Genomic DNA, 18,612 nt, shown 5'->3' with positions numbered 1-18,612 from the left:
TGATTTTTGATAGAGCTTACTTCCAAATAAAGGGGGCAAGAGCAGAAGTGCTTGTGATGGAAAAGTTCCTCCAGAACCCATTCCTTTCATACTTGCTTCCCAGTTTGTACCTTCCACCCAAAGAATCTTAAGGCTGCACTCAAAACTCACTCAGAAGTAAGTTCAGTTAAAGCCAATGGGGCTTTACAAGTAACTATGGTCTGAGCTGCTTTCCATTACAAGTCATGAACTTATATTTAAACTTATAAGCACACTCAAGCAGGGCTTGACAAATCCTAGGGGCCAGGAGACATGGATGGTGCCTAGACTAGTATATTCAGAGGCAGCGTTACTTAATAAAACCTGTATTTTCTCCAGGCAGCTCTGCTTCTGTTCTGAGTCATAAAAGGGGATAAAGAGAAGCCCATATATCCTCCACAAAAGTCCATCACTTAAAAGTCCAGTAATTTTGTCAATTGTCCATTGTCTGGCTCCTAAATCCAAAGATTTTTTTTTCCAAGCTGCAATATTGTCTAGTGCAATATTTTTGCACTAGAGCACAATTCAGATGCTAGATATAAACTAATTAATGAGAATCATGCAAGCATGATAGGAGATATATATTAGTTCATCGGTTGGTTTAGAAAGTTTAAATTGAGGAAACTGGAGCCCCTTGATTGTTTCAGTGACATGCCACACCCTCAATCCCTTACTGCTATTTTTAATGCTTGTTACTTCACAGTATGAGGACTCTTGTTGGAGACGTGCCAAAGAGTTAGCACTGCAACAAGAGACACAGGCTGGAGTGAGGGTTTTTGGATGTTTTTGTTACTTTTGTGGCTTTAAGTTCCACATTCAGTCTTCTGCCACTAAGAAGTAGTGGCCTGCAGCAGCTTGCCCCTTGAAATACTGCAATATCTTGGGTTATTCAATGAAATGTAAGACACAGAAATTAAAGCTGAAGGGCTGAAATATAAGTTTAGGGCAGCATGCAAACAAGGCAAAAGAGCCAGTCTGACTTGTCCCCTTAGCTAAGCAGGGTCCACACAGGATGTAAATGAAAGGGAGACTAGAAGTGTGAGCACTGTAAGATATTCCCCTCAGGGGATGGAGCCACTCTGGGAAGAGCATTTGGGTTCCAAGTTCCCTCTCTGGATTCTCCAAGATAGGGCTGAGAGAGATTCCTGCCCGCAACCTTGCAGAAGCAGCTGCCAGTCTGTATAGGCAACATTAAGTGAGATGGATCTATAGTCCGACTCAGAATATGGCAGCTTCCTATGTTCCCAGTCATAACTAAGCACCATTGAAGTCAATGGGACAAGTTAAACATGACTTAAGTTCCATTCATTTAAAAGTTGCTTAGTCATTGGGATGTGGCCCCTAGTTTTTATAGTGAGGCTAGTTAACCTGGCATCAAATATTTGGATTAGCAATTTTTTTAAAACTTAAGACACAGGTAGAGTGCCACAGAGGCACAGGTAGAGTGCCACAGAGGAATTCCTCTGCCCTTCAAAATATATTATTTGGAAGTTAATTTTTGAGTGCAGAATGACTTCTCAGAGAGCACTTACGTAAATCTGTAGTGGGACTTTGTAAATATGGAAAGTTTTCCAGCTCAGCCGTTGGCACCTCAGTTTAGCCAACACAGAAATCCCCTTTCTTTGATGAGAAAGGGTGTGCCTTTCTCCAGCAATGGTAACATTTTTACATTAGAGTGAATCATTAATGTGCCAGCATGCCATATATCCACCAGCTAAATGTCCAGTGTGCTAATCCTGTGCTGCTCACTGCTGGTCCAACTGTATTAGCACACTGGAAACAGCAGTATTTGTACAATGCCAAATACCTCCAAGCCACTATGATGGTCCAGAATCTCTTCTGTCAGATACATCCCACTTCACTCACAGTTTTCTACATTTCATTATTGGGGAAGGTGAAGACTAGTACCCTAGAAGGAAAGCTATTCCTCCCACCAGCTGCAAACATAATGATTCTATGGAACCAGCATCAAAGCATAAAATGTAGCACTAACAGCAACAGAAATGTGTACAGTGGCAATCTAACATGCCTATCCAAGCTGCTATGAGTTAACCATATTCTTAATTTGATCTCACACTCACACAGTGCCAGTCATGTCTCCTAGGATCATTTTTCAAAGCATTCCATCTCAGCCCTACACATATTACATGGGGCTCTAACAGAGGCTTCAAGAAAACCAAGACTCAAAGTGTGCCTACAACTTCAGCTAAACATTTGTTTGGGGTAAAAGAAAGGAATCATTCCAGAATCTGGTCAAGAGAACTCATCTCTCTTGCTGCACGTCCATATTCTGAAGCCTGTTTGGCAGTTTCTTCTCTAACATGTTGTGCAAGGCCTGAACTGCACTGTCATAAGTGGTGCTTCCAACCAACAGATGTATTTTCATTAAGTCAACAAAACAATCACCTCACTCATAAAAGATTAATGGCATCGTTCTTTCAGATGGGCAAGTATCAAGCACCATGCAGAGCTTTCTTATGCTTAGCATAGAGAAGAAAACATGCATCCATTCAGTATTACCAGTCACAAGAACAACAATACATCCACAGCTGTCAAGTTGTCCAATTATTAATATTATTATTTCTTGTTTACACAGTCAGACAGGTGTTATTGACTGGTTTGTTTTATCCAGACATCGAGTCCTTCCCAAGGACCTGGGATGCCAGAATTTTATCATCAATACTGTTGGTTATTATGGATATCGTCGTAAAATATAGGCTGTTCCCAGTAAAGCTGCTTTTTGTAATTGGCTGATGGTGATTTCTGTGGCCCCTATGGTGTTGGGGCACTCTTCAAGGTCTTTTGGGACTGCACCCAGGGCGCCAATTACCACTGGGATTGTTTGGGTCTTCTTCTGCCACAGCCTTTCAATTTCAATTTGTAGATCTTTGTATTTGGTGATTTTTTCTATTTCTTTTTCTTCTATTCTGCTATCCCCTGGTATTGCTATGTCGATTATTTTGACTTGTTTTTCTTTCTTCTCGACTACAGTTATATCTGGTGTATTGTGTGGCAGATGTTTGTCTGTTTGTAGTCGGAAGTCCCATAATATTTTTACATCTTCATTTTCTTCAACTTTTTCAATTTGATGGTCCCAGCAAGTTTTGGCTACAGGTAGCTTGTATTTTTTGCAGATGTTCCAGTGTATCATCCCTGCTACCTTGTCATGCCTTTGTTTGTAGTCAGTCTGTGCGATCTTTTTACAACAGCTGATCAGGTGGTCCACTCTTTCATCTGCTTCTTTACAAAGGCGGCACTTGCTGTTTGTTGTGGATTTTTCTACTTTTGCTCTTATTGCATTTGTTCTTAGTGCCTGTTCTTGCGCAGCCAGTATTAAACCCTCTGTTTCTTTCTTCAAGTTGCCATTCTTAAGCCATTGCCAGGTCTTGGTGATGTCTGATTTTCCACTTATATTGTGCAAATATTGACCATGCAGGGGCTTATTTCTCCATTTTTCTGCTTGGTTCTTGACTTGTTCTTTCTTGTAGGCCTGCTTTGTTTCATTGGTGTTAAATAGTTTCTCGTTCTTGACCATTTTAAGGGCATCTTCTTCACTGTCCTTGATATATTCTTCAAGGCCTCTTTTCTCCTCTACTGTTTGATGGACTTGCAGCATTCCTCTTCCACCTGAGCTGCGAGGGAGGTATAGCCTATCTACATCACTGTGGGGGTGCAGAGCATGATTGATGGTCATGATTTTCCTGGTCTTACGATCTAGCGTCTCTAGCTCTTCCTGGGTCCAGTCTATTATTCCTGCAGTGTATCTAATAACAGGTATAGCCCAGGTGTTTATGGCTTGTATGGTGTTCCCGCCATTGAGTTTGGACTTGAGGATTTTTCTAACTCTCCTGATGTATTCGCTTCCCATTTTTCTTTTAACTTCAGTGTGTACAATGTTATCAGCCTGGAGAATGCCCAAGTATTTGTAATGTTCTTTCTCTTCCAGGTTCTTGATGTTGCTTCCATTGGGCAGTTCTATTCCTTCTGTTTTTGTTATCTTTCCTCTTTTCATTATTAATGCAGCACACTTGTCTAGTCCAAACTCCATTGCTATATCGCTACTGAATATACGGACAGTGTTTAGCACTGATTCGATTTCTGACTGGGGCTTTCCATACAACTTCAGATCGTCCATGTACAGCAGATGGTTGATTTTACTGGATGTTTTAGATGTTTGGTATCCGAGGCCTGTTTTGTTGAGTATTTGTGAAAGTGGGGTCATGGCGATTACAAACAATAGAGGGGATAGTGAGTCCCCTTGGAAAATGCCTCTTCTAATGCTAACCTGTCCAAGTGCCTCGCCATTGATTGTTAACTGTGTACTCCACATGCTCATTGCTTTTTTTATAAATATCTGAATGTTTTTGCTGACACCAGTTGTTTCTAAACATTTTAGTATCCATGTTTGAGGCAATGAATCGAAGGCTTTCTTGTAGTCAATCCATGCAACACTTAGATTTGTTTTTCTTCTCTTGCAGTTTTCTAAAATCATTTTGTCAATCAGCAGCTGGTCTTTTGTGCCTCTGGTGTTCGGGCAATTTCCTTTCTGTTCAACTGGAAGCTGTTTGTTAGTTAATAAGTGTTGCATCACTTCATCTGCTATTATTCCAGTTAATAATTTGAACATGGTTGGCAGGCAGGCAATCGGTCTATAATTACTTAGAACTGCACCTTTTGCTGGGTCTTTCATGATGAGATGAGTTTTCCCAGTTGTTAGCCATTGTTCAATATCACCGCCTTGCATAATGTGATTGAACTGTTTTGATAGTTGTTTATGAAGGCTTGTTAGGTGTTTAAGCCAAAAGCCATGCAGTTCATTGTCGCCTGGCGCAGTCCAATTTTTAATTTTCTTTGCTCTTTCACTTATTAATTCTGGTGTTATTATTAGATCTTGCATTTGTTGGTTACATTTTTTGACCTCTTTCATCCAGCCTGCTTTTTTATTATAATCTATTGGATTGTCCCATAATTTCCCCCAGAATTGCACTGTTTCTTCTTTATTTTTTATTATTATTATTATTATTATTATTATTATTATTCAAAGCCAGCTTTCCTTTCCCCCCTTTAAAATACAGGATTTCACTAATGTAAAGTAACAATTGGTTGCAAACAACAGAGGCACACGCTCTCACACATCCCTTATAAACATAATTTTGTTGTTACCATGTACTGTAGAGAGAACATTATGGTGATGTTAATCAAACCACTTATGCCATATCTCCTTTAACCCCTTTAAACAATACTACATCCCAAAAGACAGGTTCACACAGGCATGTGTATCACACAGTTATTGGATACCTGTTGACTTGCAGATAAATGTGTGAACTGGCAAGAAGTTGTGGATGAGGCAATATGGGAAGCTTTTCCTACTCATTCACATGTGCCAGTTATTAAGAGATGGCCATGGGGACAATAATAATAATAATAATAGCAATAAATGCTTTTATTTCTCCCGCCATAGGTCATAAACTAATCAAGGACACACAGACAGTACAATTGCTCACAGCAGATACAATCCATATTTTAAAGGGCGGGCAAAGGGAAATGTTATACACACACACACAGTATATCTATATATCTATATATGAGGTGAGTTGGACCCAGGTCATGTTTTAGATATGCTTTGTGCATCTTCCTGCCCCAATAAATTTCCCCATTGTATGTCTTCTGTTTCACACCATCTTCTGCAGACTCACTCTTTATCTTCACCACTGCCTAGAGGTGGTAAGTTTTATTGCTATTGCACTGGTACAACCCCAAGCACATGTCTTTACTTTGCTTGAGCGCAAGATGGACAGGCACGATATCCTTCTCGACAAGTGAACACATAAGCTGTGGAGTCCCACACATGCAAGGAATTCAGTTTTCCAGCCATGGCAGGTGGAGCTCTGCAAGTGCATGGAGCTCTTTTCTCTTGCATGAATATAGTATGTGGATTGCAGCTGTAATCTCTAATGCAACACATGTGTGGAATTGCAACAAAATGCTCAATTCCCCCCATCTTTCTTGTACAGTGTAATCCAATACAGACAATTAAGAGCAGTGGCAGGAACATGTTTAAGTTCTAGGATGCTATTATGCATGAAGTTAACTCTCCTGACCAAAAATATCTGGTAAAAATCGATCACCACTGTTTCTTCAAGGAAGCAAAGTCTGCTTCAGAACTCACCTACATTTAAATCTTGAAAATATGCTTAGAAACTAAAACAGGAAGTCTGATTCCTTGATTATTAGGAGTGTTTTCATATGCAGAATTAATTATCTTCCAAGTAATGTTGAAAGATGTGGTAGCACGCTTGGGTACTATGCTTCTCTCTAAAAGATCTGTGAAAGCTGTGGTGTCCCATTAGCATCATAATTTGGCACTTTGTTAACTTCGCAAATGCTGGATCCTTTCTGTATCCTTATCTAGCATTGGTTGCTATAGATTTTTGTGTGTGGAGGTTGGTATTGAAAGTTTTTCTAGGAGTTGATCACCAGCTTTGGGTGTTTTTCAGGCAATAAGCCACCTAATGGTGCAGCGGGGAAATGACTTGACTAGCAAGCTAAAAGTTGCTGGTTTGAATCCCCACTGTTATGTTTTTTTACTATGGGAAACACCTATATCGGGCAGCAGCAATATGATGAAAGCATCATCTCATACTGTGTGGGAGGAGGCAATGGTAAACCCCTCCTGTATTCTACTAAAGACAAACACAGGGCTCTGTGGTCACCAGGAGTCAACACCAACTCGACAGCACACTTTACCTTTACTTTAAGGCAATTAATAAAGTTTATACGTTTAAAAAGCTCTTAGCTTCCACTCCATACAGTGTCTGTATGTCAGTGTGGTATAGCACACTGGCAAGCACAGCAGGCATGCGATGCCTATCACACGTCACAACACATAACAACTAAATGGATAACTGCTTTTCATGTGGCAGCCTTTGAAATCAGCCCTTAAACGTCTTGACCATGGTAACATTAGGATGTTACTAATTATGAGGCTACTGTTTACATCTAAACAGTAGCCTCATAATTCCCCTCGCATACAATTGTGCATTTTAAAGTTAGAATTTCCCCCAAATCAGCTACTCATTAAGTTCTGCTGTATTATATACTGTATAGAGAGGGGTGAAACAAACCTTCTCATAAAAGTGTTTGATAATTTTTAGAAGGAAACACAAAAACACTTCAAGTTTTACAAATTAAATTCAGTACTAAAATGAAGGTGTTATTCTGTGTCTCAAATGAGCCATTTCACTAGCATTCAAAACCCAAAGTGTGTCTTATTTATTTTGATACAATGCAGCAAGATGCTCAGGGTACAGGTACACCCTTACTGTGTCAGCAACCTTCCCATTTTTCTCCAAGTTCTAATTATCTGTATAGAATGCATTCTTCACTTGCTTTGTGATACATTAAACAACAAAGTATATAGTGCTTTAGAGTGCTCAAATTATTTCACATACATTAAAGGTAAAGTGTGCTGTTGAGTTGGTGTTGACTCCTGGCGACCACAAAGCCCTGTGATTGTCTTTGGTAGAATAAAGGAGAGGTTTACCATTGCCATCTCCTGCACAGTATGAGATGATGCCTTTCGGCATCTTTCCTATATCTCTCCTGCCCGATATAGGTATTTCCCATAGTATGGGAAACATACCAGCAGAGATTCAGACCAGCAACCTCTGGCTTGCTAGTCAAGTCATTTCCCTGCTGGGCCATTAGGTGGCTTTGTGGTAGTCCTTACAATAAACCTGTATGGTAGGTCAGTTTTATTATCCCCATATTGGGGATGGTGGGAGGCCTAAAATCGTAGAAGCTCAGAGAGTGCCTAAAATCATAGAAGCAGACACTTCCTGATTTGTAGTTCGACCACTATAGGCTATTAGCTATGACCATTCAGGCATTTCAACGCCGGATATCTGCATCTTCATACCTGTTCAGTGGAGACCATCCTTGAGGTGCTTTGTGTTTCTGTGCAGAATAAAGCATTGTGTATACTCAATGACATAAATGTTGCCCCCATTAGTTAGTCCTAAATCTATTTCATGTATGCATAAGGAACCCTCTGTTTCCACTGGTCAACTGGAATGGATAGGACAGATTTGCTGGAATCTGTAAAATTATAATACAGAACTTTGGTAGATGTACACAGTTTAGTGTCTATTCAGTTATGTTCCATCTCCGATTCAGACTGCAGTCATTTTTTTATGATTCATAATGCATCGCACTGCGTTTCAGAACAAGCAGATCAAGCAAATAGCTTTTCTAGATGATGTCACATCACTCAGGATTGGCAAGATGCCTCAACAGCAATCAGGGAGCAGGACTAAATCAATACTTTATCTTGTTTGGCAAAATAATTTGTGGTTCTGCTCTCCAGCATTGTTTTTGAGATAACCACCAATTGTCTTTGAAACCTGGTGACTTAAAGAAGACTCATAGTGGATGAAGGGGTGGGGGAGAGAAAGAACTTGGATGTTGATGGCATTCAACTCACACCAAAGCAAAACAGTTGTCACAAAAATAATTGTTAGAAGGCTATGCTGCAGCAGCAGCAGCATGAAGAAATATTTGAAGATGCAGCAGCCACTGTAACCTCTAATGTTCATCCAGCAGAATCTTTTTGAATGGTAAGCAACATGGTAAATCCAGGGTGTCTCCCATAAATACTCCCTTTCTGGATCAAAGCAAAGTTCTAGTTAATCCACCTCTAATTCTAACATTGGGCAGCCAGATGCCCCAGGTAAGTTCACAAGCAAGGTGTGCTGGGAATGGGCATCTCTTATTATTTGTCTTTGGAATCTAGTACTCAGAACCATTAACACTCCTGATTATTGCACAATATCCATGATAGTTAAACATGTCAACAAATGTAACATAGGAAACTGCCTTATACCAAGTCAGACCAATTGTCCATCTAGCTCAGTATTGTCTACACTTACTAGCAGCAGCTCTCCAGGATTTCAGGCAGGAGTCTTTCTAGCCCCCTACCTGGGGATGCCAGGGAGTGAACCTGGGACCTTCTGCATGCAAATGCTATTCCACTGAACTATGGCCTCATAAGGGGAGGATCTTACAGCACTCACATGCAGTTGCCCATTCAAATGCAAACCAATGTGAACCCTACTTATCAAAGGGGACAATTCATGCTTGCTATCATAGGACCAGCTCGCCTCTCCTATTAATAGGCTTGCTTTCCATGAATTGATGAAATCACCTCCTAACACCAGGGCCCATTCTCACATTTCATTTTGTACACAGAGGCTTTCAAAAATGCTTCCATATGATAGCAGCTCTGTTCAGAGACACATTGAGAATCTGCACACCAAGATTTTTCAGGTCATGCAGGTGTGCAGCTTCAGGGAATTCCAAGGCCAAATTGACTTTTAAGATGAACTTTACAGCTGAGGTTACCATGATGTTGGCCAGTGCCTTTCACAATTTTCATCTTTTGACAAGTGACAAGTCAGGTTGGCTTTTTAGTCACCCGGTTTCAGTCTACCTACTTAAGGACTGGCCAAAATAACATTCACCAAGGTCAGGACCAAGATGTATGCAAAAAAAAAACTATGTTTACAAAATTCATATGGCAGCTGAGGCCCAAGGATAGAGGAACTTTTTAGCAATAGTTAGATCCTATTGTATAATATTTACTAAGTCTCCGGGCATGGGAACCTTAAAAATCCTGTCATTAAATCCTACCACATACAGATTCACCAAAGAGAATAAAGCTAGTTCATGTGAGGTCTAGATGCTGCAAAAAGCATTTCTGTGTAGCTTTCAAGTTATCTAGGTAAGCATCCTCTTTGATCTCTCCAAAAACAGCACACACATTACAAGTATCCTTCCTCCTCCTATTAATATGCCACTTTTGACAAAAAAGTTCTCAAGTGGTTTACATAAGAATCCTGAATAAAAAACATTTTACCAATAATTGATTCCTTCTGGTATTTCATAGTGGACATGCCTCCTTTGCTGAAAGCTTCACTCTTTGCTGAAAGCTTCACAGTGGACATTTGGTGTCAGGACAGAACTATTTCCTATCTTTCAGCAGCAGTTCTGAGTGCCCCCAAAGCAGGCTTGGGCAATGAATGCTGCAAGGACTGCTTGGATGGATCTTTTCCTAAAGAAGGTTCCATCAGTGAGTGAGATGCTACACAAGCCAAGCAACACCTGATGGAAGCAAGGCCTTGTCAAACCAGGTGCATCCTACAGGACAACACCTGATGGAAGCAAGGCCTTGTCAAACCAGGTGCATCCTACAGGACACCCCTCACCTACCCCATAGGCTACAGGGATTAATATTATATGGGTGGCTCTAGGATTCAGAATACTCATTTTGTTTTCCTAAACCAGTATGGTTGGCTAGAACATGTCTTTTAAATGGAATTTATTCTATAGATCAGGGTTTCTTAACCTTGGGACCCCCAGATGTTGATGGACTACAACTCCCATCATCCTGAGCCACAAGGGACATGGCTGGGGATTATGGGAGTTGTAGTCCATCAACATCTGGGGGCCCAAGGTTAAGAAACCCTGCTATAGATCTATGAATCAGCATAGATGCATAACAGATATTTTTACTCCAGATAATACTCTCCTTTTTAAAAGGAGACATGATTTGTAATGGAACTGTGTCCATGGGTGCTACAAAGATCAATAGTAAACCCATAAGTTACAGAACATAGAAAGCTGCCATATACTGAATCAGACCAGTGGTCCATCTAGCTCAGCATTGTCTACACAGACAGCTTCTCCAAGGTTGCAGGCAGGAATCTCTCTCAGCCCTATCTTGGAGATGCCAAGGAGGGAATATGGAACCTTCTGTTCTTCCCAAAGTGGCTCCACCCCCCCCCCAAGGGTAATATCTTACAGTGCTCACACCAAGTCTCCCATTCATATGAAGAGGTGCACCTAGGTAATTTTGGAGCCTGGAGCTCAACGCCTTTGGAGCACCTCCGCCCCCGGGCAAGTTAAGCATAGTTTTTTAACATGTAGGTCCTTGAGACTAAAAGGGATTGGGGGGAGGGGGGCTTGGGGTGTAGAGGCCCTGGGCTTTGGCCCTGAAGGTAAGAGTGCCTCTGTTCATATGCAACCGGGGTGGATCCTGCTTAGCTAAGGAGACAAGTCATGCTAAGGTATTCTAAGACCCTATTTTCCACTACCTTCTTTCTTTCCAGTATATACACAACAATACAGTAAGTGAAAGGCCTTGAAATGAACAAGAAGATTGTGATTAATCTCCAAAAGCCCTTAGTAAGCAAGCCATGCAGTAGCCTTCACTTCCACCTGCACCACTATGATGTACCGTAATGGATTTTACGGAGATTTAAAGTCATTTACCTATCACTGTACACAAAAACCAGGTGGCCATTATTTTAAATATTTAGCTTTTATCTCAAGTGTGGAAGACTTGGTGGGGGGGGAAAGAAAATAAACTACTTTGTAATTTATTTATTTTTACAGAGGAAGAACCAGATTGGGAAACAGGAAATGATAATACAATTTTTTTTTTTAAGAACAGGCCAATGAACTACATTAACCTTTCAGGGTGCATTGAAAACACCCCTCGTGTGTTAAAAGGAAGCTGCAGTTTGGTGGTTAAATGAATTTAGTGAGCTCAGAGATAAGGGCAGTAAGGGAAACTTTCAACAGGTAGTGTTTGGTTGGGTTTTTTTAATTTTATTTTTAAAGACTTTTGAGTGCAGAGTGTATTTGCCTTTGATCATCCCCATAACTGGATGATGCTTGACCATTAACACCCATTTGCTGAATTTGTTTTACAAATCTGCCCCATTTTGCAGGTCACACTTCCTATTAACAATACCTTCCTGGAATACACACGCAATTACACAAATGAATGTACAAGCTATCACTATGCTTCTTCTCCACCCCTCTCCCCAATGTCGGCCTGCCATTAAAATGCAAATATAATGGCCTCATTATCCTGCAAACACCACCCACTGACCTTCTTTTAAACAGGAAGGTATCTCTCCGATTTTTATTTTAAAGAGAGACATTTTAATATACAACAGCCACAAAAGTCCCTTTCTTCCGTTGCTTACCATCTCGTGGTATCGGGTTTTGTATTTGCATACCCACCATCACGGGAAAAAAAAATCTCAAAATGAGATCACTAGAGTGAACGTTTCAGTGGAAGTCGACTAGATCACATCAGCTCCCTTACCCCCCCCCCTCCATCTCTACCACAAACAGTTGGGGGGGACGGGGGACGAGGGAAATATGCTAAGTAGTGTAGAAGAGAGCCTGCTAAACTGCCAAGAAGGATTTAAGAAAAGCTTCCATTACAGGCTTAAAATGTAACCAATGGTAATGATCAGCATTATTTCCAGCGTTAAACACACACATGTACACACGATAAACACACCAACAAGATACAATGTTCTGCGTCCGATTTTGACATTCCTCTTAAGTCTTGATTTACACCCTTGCTCTTGTCAAAAAGCAATGTTTCAAAAAGGCATAACGAAGGCGTCTTTTAAAAAAACAACACACCACGTTGAGGAACTAGCTCTTATCATGGGATTCGGCAATCATGATGCGGGCAGGGAGAGGGGGAGGTTATTGATACTTGTAACGAAAAAGAAAGCCGCGGTGCAACATCGGCTCTCTCTTTCTCCCCTACGGTGGGTCTTCATTTCCTTTAGCGCCCCTCCCTGACCTTGTAGTCCTTAAAACTCCAGAATCCCTCTTTCCTCCCCCCACCTCCTTGGACTGCGCCTGCCTTTGTGTCTGCTTGTCACTCACCGGTAAACCAAATGAGAGCTGATTCATGAAAAGCACAAAGCAGAAGACCGACTTTCACACATACAAATTCTCTCTCACACACATTCTCTTCTCCGGGGCTAGTCAGAATGTTTGTGCTCCTGCGTGCTCTGCCCTCTCTACAGAAAGAGTTCGCTTTTGCCCCAAGAGCAAAAAATCCCCTTTCACTTTTTTTTTTTTAAAGGATGTACTCCAGAGTTTTGCTCCACTAACCATCCATTTAACCCCCACCCTCCTTTAAATCACTCGCACCGATTCCACACCCCGCTTGGGAATCTCTTTTCAGAATAAAGCCAACGTGATTAAGAACTCAGCACGTGTGTAAACGAGAACACCTTATTTAAAGGGCGGCGTGGGGTGGGGGGAGGAAAAGAGCGTGGCTCGATAAAGGGAGAACTTTAAGAGGCACTTTCTCTGGAAACAAAAATCACCCACCCCAACAAGGCTGCAGAGCGTAGCAAGAAAGCAAAGTTCACAGCGCGACGGCTGTACACACACACACTCACACGGGAAAAAGAAGAAGGGGCGGTGGGGTGGGAGCTAGAAGCCTGTTTTAAATCATAAATAGAACTATTTGTCAGCCATGTTGGAGAAGCACCAGCAATTTCCTTCCTTCTTCCTACTTGGAACTGCAGAGAGTTTGGGGGCTCTCTGTGTGTGAGAGAAACAAAAGTCATGCCAAGAAGCCCAGCAAACCCAACGGGCAACCCAAGGTGGAAAAAAGAGGAGAGTCGACAGTGGCAAGGAGAAAGCAAGCAAGCAAGCGGGGAAAAACAACAACACAGACACACACAGAGAGAAGCGCTCTGACCTCTTTCCAGCCGTCCCTCAAAACCTCGCAGAATCCAGCCAAAGCCGTCTGGTCTCCCTTCTAGCCAATCCTAAAGGGCAGCCATCTTGCTTCCTTCTGCTCCTTTACAAAACCAGCCTAGCCTCCGCATCAATATTCATAAGGCCGTTTTGACGTCTGTTCTCTCATCACTCTATGAAGCCCCAGCGTCGCTCCCAGCGGCGGACGTGACTGCCATGTGAACGAACTCGAAAGCGCGGAGCAGCTCTTCTTCCCCTGCAGCAGCAAGCAGCACGGCAAAGGCGGCCGAGGCGCGTCTGCCTGCTTGGAGAAATGGAAATCTCTCCCCCACTGAGGGCTTCCCCCACACAAAAGGCTTGCGATGCGTTTTATCCTCTCTCTCTCTCTCCCCCTGCCCCCGCCGGCCTCCCTTCTCTCTCTCTGCTGGGTCGTACAATGGGCTGCCCTAAAGCAGGGAAGTTTTTTCCACAGAAAGCCGCCAGAAACGACAAGGTGGGTTTCTTGTCATGTCCTGCTGCGGCGGCACTGCAGCTCGCGAGGGGCACTGTGGCAGACAAAGGAGTCCGAACACGGAGCTGTCATTTTAAACAGATGTTTCCTGGCTGGGGAAGAAGAGCGCGTCCCACTCCAGGGCCCTTTAAGTCAGAGGCTTCCACAATGGCTTGGCAACCCAACTTCAACTCAGTAGCAGATCCCTCCCCAAAATTTCCATATCCAGGGCTCTTCCAGACTCCATTGGTTGGAAGCCTGTTCAGTGCTCTGTGTTTTAAAGGTCTGCTCTGAACTTCTTAACAATCGGCTCTTCTCACACCAGCCAAGGCCCACCTCCTGTTTACACCGGCCATGTGAGTGCAAGGAGAACATGACACACACAGCTCTCTCTCTCTCTGTGCTGGGAGCTTTTCTGGCACCCACTTCCAAAGCCTCCTCACCCATATGCTTTGAACATGGTGAGCAGGACACCTGGGCTTTACAACTGGGCTCCAGCTTCCATTTCCCCCTCATTCCTTTTGCTGCTTGAGAACTTTTTTTGTCCAGTGCAATGTATATTTTCAGTGACAACAGGGGCGTAACATAATAGGGCAAGGGGAGACAGTTGTCTGGGGGCCCACTGCCTTGGGGGGCCCCCAGAGGCAAGTCACATGACTGACTTCCCCAGCCACGCACCCGCCCGGGCTTCCATCAGTTGTATTCATCCTCCAAAATTGATGTGAGTGTTAAGACCTGGAGCTACCAGAACAGCATGTCTTTCTCTAGTACCATTAAATAACTTGCATCATCCACAATTTACAAAACCTTTTAAAAATAATTCAGGATGATGTTCTATTGTGGCACATAGGAGATATATTCATAAGGCCGTTTTGACGTCTGTTCTCTCATCACTCTATGAAGCCCCAGCGTCACTCCCAGCAGCGATGCATATATACCTACTTCAGTGAGGGGGGTGGATTTTAAAATCTTGTCTCTGGGCCCGCTCTGACCTTGCTATGCCCCTGAGTAACAAAAATAATAAACAACTGTTGATGAAGGTTCCACTGGAAGGTTCAGCACAAACAGATTTTGTAAATTGTTTACACCAGAACAATAGAACAGCTGGGTAGCCGCTGATGTCTGAAGTCACTGGTTTTTGAGTCATTTAAGACTGGTTTTTGTAAAAGTTGAGAAGTAATACTTTACTTTGGGTTTTAACATGGTTTCACCCTGACAAAAGAAATGCAAGGAGTCAATAAGGGATACAAAAAGAGAGTTTGAGGAGCATATAGCTAGAAGTGTCAAGGGGGAGCTTCTTTAAATATATCAGCAGCTGAAAACCTGCCAGGGAGGTGGAATATTTTCACACCCTTAGATGATGAGGGTGTGAAAAGGATAATTAGGGAGGATAAGGGGATTTCAGAGAAGCTGAATGAGATATTTGTTTGTCTTCACAGCTGAGGATAATGACTCTATACCCAGAGGCATATCTAGGGAAAATAGTGCCTAGGGCAAACACTGAAATTGTGCCCCTGTCCAAACATCTGACACCCATCTTTCAGATAACTTTACCATAATATCAGCTCAAAAATACAAGTTCAGACACGTTCAGGAGAAACAGGTTGTAAGCAACACACACATGCATACACCCACACACACCCACGCATGTGGCACATATGTGCCAGTCAGCTTCCCAAGGAAATGCAGCACATCCATGTGCTGGGCATGCCTCCAGAGAGCTAAGCAGTGAAAGCTCTCTTTAGCAAATGCTCTGCCACCTCAGCATACCTCACTACAGGTTGCTGCCTCCAAGAAATCCAGGGATGGGTTTTCTGTCCAAACAGCCTTTGCCTTAAAGGGAGATGGTTGCAATGGGAAATCCTAGGGGCCCCAAACAATCTGAAATTATCCAGCAGCTTACAATAGGCTTGGATCCAGCAGCCTGATCAGGAAGAAGGTGGAAGTTGCAACTTGCCACAGAACAGCAAAACAGTGTGATATTCGAATCTGAAAAATTGTGTGTGTGTGTGTGTGTGTGTGTGTGTGAGAGAGAGAGAGAGAGAGAGAGAGAGAGAGAGAGAGTGTTTATAACAATAATCTACCTTGCACTACCATCATCAATTTTCTGTCTCTGCCACACTGCAAAGGTTTGGTAAAAGGTTGCCCCTGCCCCATCCCCTCAAGTTCCTGGGTCTAAAGGTAAAAACAAAACAAAAAGCCCAATTCTATTGCACACATATTCCATTTCCTATCTGTCACTGTGACAGATACTAAGGTTATAAGAGCATATGGCCTGTGATAATGTATATTGGATGAAGGACACCAGCCACCTTCATAGCATTACAACCCTTTCAAAAGTGAGTTCTGCCATAAATGAACCATAGGCACACAAATATGGTGCCTTGGATAAGCTACACCTCCCTTGTTCAATAGAGAGGCAGGCAACAGGCAGACTGGACAGTAAACTTTATGTCTAGTTTATCAAATGCACTAGTCACTCAGAATCACAGCATGACTACTCAAAGTGTCTTTTAAAAACAATTGTGTTAAAAGCTCTGTTGCCAGATTTGGCTTTTTAAAAGCTAAATTTTGGGTTATGGCCCATTTGACTCATGAGTATACCCCTTAGGTTCTGGCCACACTGGTTCAAAGTAAAAAAGGGAGTTGCATTGATTTTTTTTTTTTTAAGACATTCTAAAATATAACTTTTTTAGAAGGCAAGGAAACTTGAGCAAATCTGCTTGGGATGCACAGGCAATAAAAACCCAAGTACAACTCAGCTAAATTGAAGGGAATAATTTGCAGCACGTTAACTACTTATTTCAAAAGACAAGCCATTTCTCAGTATGGTAAGGCTGCACAACACAGGGATGGCAATACATTGCAAATGCAACATTTCTGGGTATGAATTCTTAACAGCAGGTTTGTTTTTTAAGCACCACACAAGTTAAAGGCAGGCACTTTCCAAGTTTGAAATCTCACAAACCTTATAATCACATTGCTTGACAAATATGCAGATGAAGACAGAGCTCTGTATAGAGAATTAAACAGCATCCGAGTGACTATTTCCATTTTATTCTTTGCCTCTCCCCACCCCACACCCTTCAGTTTTGCCAGCTTACAAGGTATTAAACCAACATTGCCTTTTAAAGGGATGTTTTGTCCACTTACTTTCGTGCCATTTATATCTGTTTTTTAAATGCTCGGGTCCCTTGCCAACAACTTTGCATTCTTCTGACTCCCTAGATCAGGGAAAAATCTAAACTTGGGTCTTGCAGAGGCCATTTGAGCATGTGTGGTGGCCATTTTTGTTTTCAGCAACCTTTTATTTTATTTGTAAAAAATGGCCTGTAAAAAATGGCCACTGCACATTCTTAAATGGTCCCTGTGAGGTCCTATGCCTTGCCAGGCCTCACAGAGACCTTTTGAGCATGTGCGGCAACCTCCAAAATGGCCACCGCACTGATCTTTGTAGGCCCAACCGGGCCTGAAAATCAGCCCGGGACAGGCTGTAGCAGTGATCTAAGAGGCCCGTGCGGGGAGGGGAAACCTTTGCAGACCCCCTGGTAGCCTTTAGGAAGCCCCCCAAAGGAGCTATAGGTAAAAAAACAATTTTCAATTTTAAAAAAATCTGCAAATTGGGGAGGGAATAGGGGCAGCATGGCACTGGCGCCCCCCCGTGTCACCTAGGGCATGTGCCCTAGCCGCCCCACGCTAGTTTCGCCTGTGCATATACACTCTCTGGATCTGAACTTCTCAGGCTGGAGGCTAAAGAACTGGGCCAATTTGAGGTGATGAGAGAGGATGTTCTAAACTGTCTTGAGAGAAACTATAAATTGACAAATTGCCAGGGCCAGATGGCATCCACCAAAGAGTTCTGAAGGAACTCAAATGTGAAATTGAACAGGCCTTGCTGAAGGAGAACCAGCATGGCTTCTGCAAGGGCAAGTCTTGCCTCACTAACCTTTTGGAGTTCTTTGAGAGTGTCACAGGCATGTGGATAAAGGTGATCCGGTTGATATAATTTACTTGGACTTTCAAAAAGTTCCCCACCAAAGGCTCTTGTGTAAACTTAGCAGACACAGTCATGGTATAAGGGGACAGGTTCGTGTGTGGATCAGTAACTAGTTGAAGGCCAGGGTGCAAGGTAGGAATAAATGGATAGTTTTCACAATGGAGGGAAGTAAGAAGTGGGGTTCTGCAGGGATATGTACTGGGACCAGTGCTCTTTAACGTCTTCATAAATGATCTAGAAGTTGGGGTAAGCAGTGAAGTGACCACATTTGCATATGACATTAAATTATTTAGGGTAGTGAAATCCAAAACAGATTGTGTGGAGCACCAAAAGGATCTTTTAAAACTGGGTGAGTGGGCAACAAATGGCAAATGCAATGTAAGCAAGTGTAAAGTGATGCATACTGGGGCAAACCCCCCCCCCCAACTTCATATATACACTGATGGGATCTGAGCTGTCAGTGACTGACCAGGAGAGAGATCTTGGGGTCATGGTTGACAGCTTGTTGAAAGTGTTGACAGTGCAT

The 18,612-nt window shown here is 42.5% G+C and overlaps 1 protein-coding gene across 1 annotated transcript in view; it reads right to left on the bottom strand.

Moving 5' to 3' along the window:
• The window catches only part of TET2 (tet methylcytosine dioxygenase 2), a 109,221-nt gene extending 95,371 nt beyond the window's left edge, over positions 1–13,850 (bottom strand). The window contains exon 1 of the mRNA XM_053252908.1: positions 13,601–13,850. The gene's annotated coding sequence lies outside the window, so the exon portion shown is untranslated. The remainder of the gene's footprint in view (positions 1–13,600) is intronic.
• Positions 13,851–18,612: the final 4,762 nt, after the last annotated feature.

The sequence above is a fragment of the Hemicordylus capensis genome, chromosome 5 (genome assembly GCF_027244095.1).
Source record: "Hemicordylus capensis ecotype Gifberg chromosome 5, rHemCap1.1.pri, whole genome shotgun sequence".
Classification (NCBI taxonomy): domain Eukaryota; kingdom Metazoa; phylum Chordata; class Lepidosauria; order Squamata; family Cordylidae; genus Hemicordylus; species Hemicordylus capensis.
Note: the sequence above shows the minus strand (reverse complement) of the source record. Positions and strands in the feature narration are given on the sequence as shown.